Source organism: Peromyscus leucopus, chromosome 12 (genome assembly GCF_004664715.2).
Source record: "Peromyscus leucopus breed LL Stock chromosome 12, UCI_PerLeu_2.1, whole genome shotgun sequence".
Lineage (NCBI taxonomy): Eukaryota > Metazoa > Chordata > Mammalia > Rodentia > Cricetidae > Peromyscus > Peromyscus leucopus.
Window position 1 is genome coordinate 27,261,007 of NC_051073.1, and position 11,542 is coordinate 27,272,548.

General features: G+C 39.0%; 1 pseudogene; it reads right to left on the reverse strand.

The window, feature by feature from the left end:
• Positions 1-6,769: 6,769 nt before the first annotated feature.
• Positions 6,770-7,639, reverse strand: LOC114698196 (annotated as a pseudogene).
• Positions 7,640-11,542: the final 3,903 nt, after the last annotated feature.

Genomic DNA, 11,542 nt, shown 5'->3' on the forward strand with positions numbered 1-11,542 from the left:
CATTCATAATTTATTCGTATACAAATTTATTCATGTATTCGTAATTTCCTGGTTGTGGCTTATGAATGAAAGTTTAATAGAATTGCTGTTGTTGAAAGCTATAGTGTCACTGAGATTTTCCATGGTTTTTCTCCCCTAACATTCAAATTTAAAGTCCTAGAAATTATTTTCAGAGAGACAAGATTCATTCTTTCAACCAGCATTGCAGAGCTTCACAATATAAAATGAAGGGGAATCTACATAAATATTTAAATGCTCTCTGGCCTATTATTACCATCCTTGTGTTCCTAGAATGAGATTCATCTATGAAAGGCATCAGAGAGTGAATTTAAATTCTCTACAATGATAATTATCTATTACATATAAGTTTTTAAAGATGATGGGGTTATTTTCTTATATAAGATAGATGTTAACTAAAATCAAGGTATGATCTATCCTGTCATAACTTAAGATTAATTTCTATGCTTTGTGGTCTTTTTGCTTGCTTTTCTTCTGACAGTACCAAATAAGTTTCCTCAATGTCTATGCAGAATGGATATCTATTTGCCTGCATACTGATACTATGAAAACTTATGTGATCATGATTCTGAAATAATCCTGGTAGGTAAATGTGGATATATCAGTACTCTCTGGCGATGTTTTTAAGATATTCTAAATGAATCTGAACTCACAGGATTGTTAAGAATTTCAAATCTGTATCCATTCCTGGATACTGCCTGCCAGCTCCGATTTCTTTACTTCACAGAACTAATCTCCTTTTAAGGAAAGGTATTAACTTACCAAAAAAGAAATAGTGTGCTTGTAATGACAAATGAACATGCCTCGTCTCTTCTGTTTGATAGAAAGGCACCTATCCTGTGTAAATTGTATATTCTTCTGTAAACAGACTCTAACTGTCTGGCTAGAAGAACCAATGCCCTGTGAAGATGGTACCAGACCCTTACTCAGAAATATATGCACTTGGTTTATCTAAAAGTTTTGATATTTAACCTTCTGTCTAAACCTTAAATCAAGGCCCCAGGGCAAGGACTAATGTCTTCATCTTTTTAAATTTAAAAATCTGTTTCAAACTAGAGAGGAGAAATTAAACTCCCAGAATGATTTGAGTCTGTGAGCATAAAAATAGCCCTCTAGCATAGTATGCATTTATAACGAGAGTCATAATCTAAGGATCAGTCTCTCAAAATGAGAATGAGGATCAAAAAGCATTACAGGGGAAAAAGTGTGTCTGTAAAAAGACATCTAGAAATCTCTTTGCATGTAAAATGCCAAACCAACACAATTAAAATACAAGCTTATTTAAATACATCTCTACACCCATCCTCCAACACGCACACAAATACTTACATAAAAAATACAATACAACCAACATTATGCTATTTAGATTTTTAAAAAGTAATTATAGGATTTAACTCATATAGCAGCTAGGGAAATTATCATAGGTTGTAGCTACTGCCACAGTAAGAATTGGTTTCAATTCAACCTTTAATGAGATCAGCAATTTCTATTCATTTTCATGGGTACCTACTCCTGTAATGAAAAGGATTAATTTGAAGTTCCTAGAAATGCATCAACTATCTCATGTTGGAGGGTAGCTAGTCTGTGGGCCATAAATATAATTTCCTCAAGTACTAGGTTGACTATTTCATTAAAACAGATGATGTTTTAGTATTTCATATGCAAAGCCATGCAAGGGCTGTGTAAAGCAGGATTTTAATATAGAACGTATTTGAAGAGGAAAAGATGCCATGAAAGGTAATCACTTCCTACTTATGGATGCAGTGGTCAGAGTAGGTAAAATGCTTCTTTTTTGGAGCAAGACCAAAATATTCTGAGTCTCACATCTGTGTTAGAAAATGCAAAAACTTAAAACAAACTATATTAATGTATTCAACATTTTTCTATGAAAAACACACAATGCAGGAAGGGTTGGATTAGAGATCTGGGGAGGGGCTATGTACACAGTGTAGATTGACCCCTGTTCTGGTCTCATGAGCTCACCCCTGATGTTTAGTGAACATTTTGAACTCCATAGCTAGTGTAGATGGGCAGTGTTGACAATGACAGTCTAGTGCTTTATGAAAATGTGAGGGACACTGTAAAGATAACAGCAGGTCTCCAGAGCACATGTCCATCCACCTCCCTACAAACCAGCCATAAGTGACATTCCCTACAGAATATCAATGGTGTGTGTGTGTGTGTGTGTGTGTGTGTGTGTGTGTGTGTGAAGCTAGAACTTTATTCCAATTTGATCAAATCATGGAGAGAAAGAACAAAAAGAGAGTAAATTTGCTTTCTCAAGAAAACAGGGACGACTCTTCTCTTAATGTCTTTCATTAAGTAGGAGTGTGACAGGCTTGGGCTTTATACATTTCTGTCTCATGAATAAAGTAGTGTCATTGAAGACTTTGAGGGTTGAACATTAAAAATGCTTAAAAATACCAAGAATTATTTATAAAACAATGACAATCCATCTAATTTCTGAAAGTGGAAATCATGCAGAAAATGATTAAGGGTATATTTCTTTGAAGATATTCAGAATCTCTTTTGAATCTTAACACAGTACTCATCATCTGGAGAGTGAATAATAGCATATAGTGATTCTTGGCCTTGCCACAGAAATCTCATCCTTGGACCAGTACCTTCTGTGACATCTGTAAACCAATAACAAGAGATCAGCAATAATGATGTGCCAGACAGCAATCAGCCATGTACACTGAGCCCATTGAGGGTTATAGGCTTCCCCTGCAGCAGACAGGTCGCCAGGGGGATTCATGAATGATATATGAGTTCTTCTGGAGTACCAAACAAAGGCAGGGTGTTTATCTTCTTAAATATTTGTAAATGTCCTTTCACATAGATATAGAATGCCCTTAAAAGGTCAAAACAAGAGTAAAAATGGTAGTTAAAAATGAAGACGTACCTTCATCTCTTGTGGGGCTCTCGGGTGGGACTGCCAAATTTAAGCAGCTATGGCCACTTTAGTGGATCTGTTTGTGTAAATAGCACTCAGTGAAGAAACAATAATATCTAACTTATTTGTTTCCATATTTCCCAAACTCTTAGTACTTATTTTCTTCTCAGATTTTCACCTGTTTGTTGAGCAAATGTCCTGTTAATCAAAGGCAATTGATAGAATGTCAGATTACCAACCATATCTTAAATAGCTAGGTTGTTTTGAGTATTGACTTACAACAGAAAATATTTGCCCTACATGTTGCCAAGTCTCGTCTTTTTAATTTATTGACAGGGAAGATTTAGATTTTTTAGAGATTTAAAAACCTGAGAAATACATCTATTTCAATGCAACATCTGAAAATCTAGACCTAACATTAAGACAATGGGTCAATATAATACTTCAAAGTAAGTTCTAAATTTAAAAACGTGACTTGAGCCATGACATACTATGCACCAAGTAAATAAACTTTCCTGGGTAAATGAATGTATACCTTCTTGCACACACAAAACAAACAAACAAACAGTGGCACATTCTGCCTTCAAGTTCCTATTGAAAGGGAAGAAGATCCCCTCTACTTCCTTAGTCCTTAAACAAACTGTGAACCATTAATAGAGAGCTGGTTTGGAAGAGACAGGCATAAAAGTTTTATGTAATTTACATACGGACAGGGATCTTCACAAGTGAAGAAAGCTCAAAGAAATTACTTAAACATGGTGCTGGATTACAATAGTAAATTCTAGGGGTGTTCCTAAGAGATACTGGGTATGGCAGGAGGAAGATGCTAACGAGGATAAGATTAACTTAAAGTTCATTTACTAAGGTCCAGAGCAACTAAATTATCAGTCACCTGCAGTCAAGTTTGTTTTCCAACCTTGGTATGTAAGGAAACTCCCTCCACAAGAATGTAGCATCACAACACTGAGAATGCTGAATGGCTCTCTTCAAATCTATCACAAGTGGTCTCAGTCTGAAATAATCAGTATGCTAATTTTCCAGAAATTCTTTTTGAAACAGGGTCTCACTATGTAGCCCCTCTGGCATGAAACTTGTTATGTAGCCCAAGCTGGCCTTGAACTCATAGATATCTGTCTGCCTCTGCCTCCTGAGTGCTGGGATTAAAGGTGTGCACCACCACTACAAGCCCAAGTTTGAACATTTTGAAATGACATGCCATAATTGCTTTACTTTATATATCCATTTGCTTTTAGTTGTTGAGGGCAACATGTGTGGTGTTAAAGAGTGGGTGGGATGCTAGAGAAAGTTGCCAAACACTGTATTCCTACCTTCTACGGCTATAAACTTAGGCTATTGCTTTATCACTCAGATACTTAGTGTCCATCCATAAAATGGGATGAATAATTCATAGGGTAGCTAAAAAGATTAAGTGAAGCAATATATGTGAAGTGGCTAGTACATTTCAAGCACTCAATAAATATTAAATGTCAGTATATTTTATTTCTGCAGGTATAAAATAATTCAGCAAATGAATCAGTAAAAATTAACTTTTCTATAGTTTTACATATGAAGGGAATATTAGTCACAGTTTGAAAGGTAGAATAAAAAGGTTAGAAGAAATTGAAAATACAGATGTTATTCACTGCCTATGAATCTCCATATGTGATAAACTTCAACTTCTTAGTGGCTGATAGCATACTTGACTAACAGGCATAACATTTGTTGCAGAACTCACTTAGTAAAAAAGAGGCTTATTTATGGCTTCAAGGCACCAGGTTATATATACTTCACTTCACAATTAGATATTATGTGAGGTGAAATAAGTCAGCTGCTGAATGGCAGAGCTTACATCTTCCCCACATTTGTGCATGATCTTTTAAAAACAGAGATCAAAATATTTAGTAGAGTACTAGAAATTTGAATGGGTAGAGGAAGGTGAATAGATGCTACCTAACAGACACCCAACACAGTTAAGTAGAAGCGATATAGTACTTGTGTTCAATGGAACAGTGGAAAGACTTATTATTAACAATAATCTTTTACATATTTTATGAATAAGTAGGAAAACTCAATCAAAGTCTCCAAACAAAAGTAACAATAAAGAGATGAGCACATTACTCATCCTGATTTATTCATCAGATACTGTATGCATGTCTTGAAATGGTGCAATATACTCCATTAATATCTATAATCATTTTATATTAATCAAAAAGTTTTAAAGTACTTAAATAAATGAAAAGATTTGCTACTTTGATATGATCATTATATAGTGTATAAATCTATCAAACTATTGCATTATGCTCTATAAATTTGAATAATCAAAGTAATTAATAAGTAAAGAGAAGGATCCCATTAAAATCTCCTGCTTTATGTGTGCATGGAAGAAAAAGCTGAACCAAACTAAAAGTCAGTATACAAACTGGATTTTTGCTTTCCTCAATAGCATATTGTTCTCACACTCATTAATTCAGCAAATGTGTTTTGAGCACTTATAATATGCAAATTCAATGCTAATTAGTAATCACAAAGTTAATGAGAGAGCTTATACTGATGTATACATTCACAAGTAAGTACATATACTTACAATCAATTGGAAAACAAATATTGAACCAAATGAATAAAGTCAAGTGGATGTTGACAGGTAGATGTGATGAAGAAGGATATTGTAGGTACAAAAGAATAGCATGATGAAATGTCAAGAGAGTAAGGGCATGAGATCTGGTATATTTTCTTTCTTTGCCCTACTAAAGTCCACCATTTTATTAAGCCCTAACAGAAATTATAAGCTGAATATCGATCCCCCTAATTAGTACTCCCTGAGTACACCCTTCATTTTTGCTTTAAAAATTTGGAGATTCTTCAGATTTTGGAATAAAAGTCTCAGTAAATAATACCTTAGGATCTTGTGTACTATTTGTCATCAGTAGTTACTAAAGTGGTTTGTTTCTAGAATATAGGAAGTAAGAAAAATTTAAGAAATGGAGATGAGCTTTAAAACTTCAGATTTAATGACAAGGTGAGATAACACAGGCATGTATTAATCATGGATAAGTGCAAAGCTTAAGTTTTGAGGAAACAAGATAATTTAGTGTATTTGTTCTTAATAGCAACATAACACCAAAGTAGAGAAGATTCTGGTCCATGTTTGCATACACAATATTAAATCTGCAAAGACTGGATATTTGAATGAGATTTCAATGACAGATTGAAAGAAAGAGATTCACATGACAGCCTTAAATTTGAAAAGGATCATTTTTCTAATAGATGAAATCCAAGGGATAGCCTAATGTGGGAGAAAGAAAATATGACAGTAGAAATTGGAGAAAAAAACTAGAAGAGTTTAGAAGAACTTGCTAGAAGATTCCAGAAAGAAAACAGAGAGAAGAGAGATGAAAGAGAACTGAGGAGGCTTGGCAGATGGCTCATTTCATGGAGTGCTTGCTGTACGCACATGCAGACTGGACTTGAGGTCTTTAGCACCTGCTGCCCGCGCAGCTGGAGCACGAAATCAGCAAGGGACTCCGAGGTTAAACAGCACTCTAGACACCCAGTTTCAGTTCGTCAGGGAAGCAGCTCTCTTAGCACCCACAAAAAAACCCACATGAGGTTATCACCCTCTATAACCCCAGTGCTGGGAACAGAGACAGATCCTTGAGGCTAATGAGCCAGCCCGTCTAGCCAATGAGAGTTCAGAGCCAGGGAAAAATTCTGACTCAAAAAATAAGGAGGAAAAAAAAAAAGTTAAGAAAGGTCTTCAGGAGATGGTGAGCTTTATTTTTTCTTGTCTGGATAGAAGTTTGATTTGCTCTTGAATGTTCCGAGGTGGAGACTAGAAGAAACACAGCATGTGGAGGTCTACTCAGTGTGATTGTCTTCCTCATTCTCATCTTCACCATCCACAGAGAGAGCAGCATACTTGCTTGCAGAACTGAACTTAGAGAATGGTTTCTCCTCAGATTTCTTTGGCTCAGGTGCAGATCTGGAGTCTTGATCTTTTTTGCCATCTTTCCTATCCAATTCCTTCCAGTGGTCTTTGTTCCCTCTTTCTCCAGGACCACGACTGGAGGTCCCAGTTTGGCCTTTGGGGACACTCATCCCATCTATTTTATTTTCATTTTTCCTTGATGGTCCGTCCTCAGAGGGCAGAGTTCGAGCCACCTTCGCTCCACCACTTAAAGGGGAACTGCTGCTCTGTGTCTGAGCTCTGAGATCGAGCAGGAGGGTTAGAGCTTCGCGTCACCCACTCATTCTCCTTTGGTGGAGGGGCTGGCATTACCTTTAGAGGCTGATCTGGTTTAGGAGGTTTGGAGATTGGAGAGTGACGGTCTTCTTCTTTATTGAGGGTTTCATTTTCTAGAGACTTCTCACTCTCTCTCCTTCGTGTATTTCTGCCAGATGTGGCTGAGACCCTGTCTATGATGACTCACTTCCTGTCCTCGACCGCTCTCTTTCATGAGTTTCTCCACTTTGCCAACTTGGGTGTCTCTCCCGTGGCATTGGTTCGTTTCGGCTCATCCAGCTGCTGCTGCAATTTCTCCAGTTCCGTCTGTAGCCGTTCCTCTACTTCTTGTTCTCCAGCAGCCGTGTCCACAGGTTTCGCCCTCCAAAGATAGAAGCTGTTCGACTGGACTGGGAGGTGCTAGCAGAAGAATCATCTTCCTTAGGAGTACTCCGAGGCTTTAGATTCAGTTGGTGTCTTTGAGGGGGACCTCTGCCATCACGCCTATAATTTTATATTCTGCTGCAGCCTTTTAAAGTATTGAAGTAACTGGTGAATCACCACTGTAGCCAGAGAAGTGGCTGCCGCTTTTGAATGGGGAAGTTGTGATGTGTTCTGATGATACCAAGCGGCTACCTGTGTGACTAGTGCCTGGGGCTCCATTCAGCAGAAATGTAGTGACAGTGAGGCAGTAAAGAAACGTACAAGGAAGAGTGAGATGTCTGCCTTTTAATTCTTATCCTGTGGTGGTACCTATGAGTTCCCGAACATCATCTGAATAAATTCCCCATCCTTGGAAAGGTAGATTTAGTCTCTCAAGTTCTTTTAGTCTCCAGGAGGCTGCCAGTCCTTCTACTTGAATTCTGGCCAGCCTAGGGGAATTGCTTTTTGTTTTTTACACCCAAGGGGGTAATTAGGAGTGAGCCTACAGGCCACTAACAAGTAGTACCTCTTGGGAACCAAAATGAATGCGAAACTCAATCGTGGTTTGAAAAGCTTTGAGGGGGTGATCAGTTATTTTATACCAGGTAGTAAGGGAAATGGCATGACCTCCGTTAAACACATGAATAAACACATCAGGATCGTTTCCCGGATGAGGAAGCACGTAGCAGGCATGGGAAATTTGTCTTCTGAAATCTGTCCTTTCTAAAGGTTCAAATCTATCCACATTCTTTCATTGTCACTCTGGTCGTCTCATGTTCTTGATGACACTGTCAGCCTTCCAAAAGCAGTCCCTGCTCTCACAGGGATTTTATCCTGGTCACCAGAACCTGTGGCCTGAGGCTCTGTGGTATCATTGATTCCTGTCCCTGTCTGATCCTGCTGCTTTCACCACCCCCTTGGAGGTCAGAGTATTTCAGTTGATGGACTGGGGTACGTAAATGGGGAGAGTTGAGTTAAAGGTCTTCACCCTCGATTGGGGTGTTTCTACACATTTCTTTCACTGCAACCCCACGCTAGTGCTTGCTATTTGTAATGTGACCAAGACTGTGGTTTTCTGCTTAGGGGGCGGGGGTTGGTTTCTTGACTTCCCTCAAGAATAAAGGATAATGCAAAGAACTATTGAATAAGGTCTTAGCTTCTCTGTCTGCTTTGATCGGCACCTTTGTGTAGGGGTCAGCTCCAAAGTCGGTAAGCTTCCCCGTTGTGGGATGGCAGGGTACCTGCAGGCAGATGAGACCTTGGTCTTAATGTGCAAGCCTGCTGTGCAGGAGCACTGGTTTAGTGTGCTGCAGCAGTGGACATAGCAAGTCGCTTATCCAGTGGACTTTGTTGGCTAGTAGCTGGAAAGTAGGCTCTTAGAGACCCACGGTTGAATGAGTTTTTTTTTTAAAAAAAAAAAAAACTGTTGATTGTAGACAATGAAAAGGTAGTTTGCCCTCTTCATGTCTATTTCCCTTCCAGATAGTTGCATCCAGAAGAAAGCTGTTCTGTCCCACTCTCCTACTTTGCTCCTCTGTTAAAATAAAAGCAGGGGTTTGACTTATGTAAAATTTGTACAAAAATATCTTCTATAAAAATGATTTGTAATCTGTAGACATTACTTGGGAGATGTCTTGAGATGTAAAAATCCCATCCTTTGGGTTGAGGGTTTTTTGTTTTTCTCCAAATAAATCCAGTCTTTAAAGTTGGAAAAAAAAAAATAAGGAGGAGAGCAACTGAGGAAGACACCCAGTTTGCCCTCTGACCTCCACAGAAACATATGAGCACAAGAGTATACACACACACACACACACACACACACACACACACACACACAGGAAGACATATTTATAGCATGCATGGTTACCGGATACCCTCAAAATTTGTTTCAGGGAAGAAATGAAGTCAATACACCTAAATTTTTTTTTTCTTCCATCATATTTTGGAACTGAATCTACTCAAAATGATGGATCAGCAGCTTTAAGAATAAAGCGTTCATTTGAAGATATTTCAGCTTGCGATTTCCATATTGACATCATTTAAGCAAGAATTAAGTGACTGTTTTGTCTTCCTTACCACTTTATAACATGAAAATATTTTTGTAATAATAATTCTCTATTTTTTTTCATTCCAACTGATGTTTTCCCTTCCTCCTCTCCTCCTAGTCTTCCCCCGAACCTCTCCTCTGTCCCCTCCCCATCCACTCCTCCTCTGTTTCTATTCAAAAAAGGGCAGGCCTTCCACTGATGTCAACAAAACATGCCATATCAAGTTGCAGTAAGACTATGCATATCCCCTCATATTAAGGCTGGACAAGGCAATGCCTAACACTAAAAGCACTAATGACAGCTCATACTGGAAAGGATGTGGAGCAAGGGGAACACTCCTTCATTGCTGGTGGAAGTATAATCTGCAACTTTTAAAGCTTATCATAATTAAGATTTCAAAAATATTTAAAATATACATCAAGGATCACAAACTAAAGAAAAAAGGCATTTTAATGAACTCATTAGTTAATTGTGTTTGTGATGGAGGGGTGATGCACAGGCTACTACACAGACATGGAAAACAGAGTATGGTTTTGTGGAGTGATCTCTCTCTCTCTCTCTCTCTTCTCTCTTCTCTCTCTCTCCTTTTGCCTGGTCTAGTGATTTAAATGAGAAATGTCTCCCGAGGATTCAGACATTTGTTCATTTTGTCCCAGTTGGTGGTGCTATGTGGGGAAGTCGAGGGGGCTCACCCTTGCTGGGACAGCACATTACTCAGGACAAGCTTCTATACTTTAAAGCCTCTTGCCACTTCCAGTTTGTTCTCTCTGCTTTGTGCCTGTCCTTGAAGTGTGATTTCTCAGCTGTATTCTCCTGCTGCCATGCCCTAGCTCCCTGCCATGATGGATTCTTAGTCCTCTGGAAGTATAAGCTAAAATAAACTCTCTCACAAGTCCCTTTTGGTCATGGTGTTTTATCACAGCAATAGAAAAGTAATATACACAGGTAGCCTGGAACTTCAGGAGACCGGCTTGAGCAACAACCACCCTTACCTGTTGAGCCACCTCACTATCCAGAATTCATTTTTGATATAGGACAACAAGCCCACAAGCCATTTTGGAGTCAGTGATCTCTATCTGTGAAGAAAAAAAATCAAATATCTAAAATGGACTGGGAGATTTTGACTAATTAATAGGTAATTAGAGGCAACCAGATTTTCATTTTGGAATTTGTGGATAACTGGGGAGGGTAGAAGTAAAGAGTAAAGAAATGGATGCTAGATGTAAAGCAATAGATAACCAGACTGCAACTCACAACTCCGGGGAGGCTACCTAGTAAAGAGGACCCTAAGAAAGACTCAGGAACCATCCAGCGACAGAGAAATGGATGAGATCTACATGAGCAAACTGGATGTGAGGGGAGGTAATGGAGGGCAAGGGTCAGGGAAAAGCCAGCTTAGGGGAGCTGGAGGTCCCAGCTGGATCAGGAAGAGAGTGGGAGAACAAGGAAAGAGATACCATGATAAATGAAGATACCATGAGAATAGGAAGAATCAGAATGCTAGAGAGGTCCCCAGGAATCCACAAAGAAAGATACCTCCACTATAGACTATTAACAATGGTCGAGAGAGTGCCTGACTGACCTACTCTGGTGATAGGATGGCTGAACATCCTAGCTGTCATGATAGAACTCTCATCCAGTGACTGGTGGAAGCAGATGCAGAGATCCACGGCCAAACCCCAGGTGGAGCTCCAGGAGTCCAATCAGCGAGAGAGAGGAAGGATTATATGAGCAAGAGATATTGAGACCATGACTGGAAAAAGCACAGGAACAAATAGCCAAACTAGCAGAAACACATGAACTGTGAACCAATAGCTTAGGAGCCCCCATGGAACTGGACCAGGCCCTCTGGATAAGTGAGACAGTTGATGAGCTTGAGCTATTTAGGAAGCCCCCAGGCAGTGGGACTGGGACCTATCCTTGGTGCATGAGCCAGCA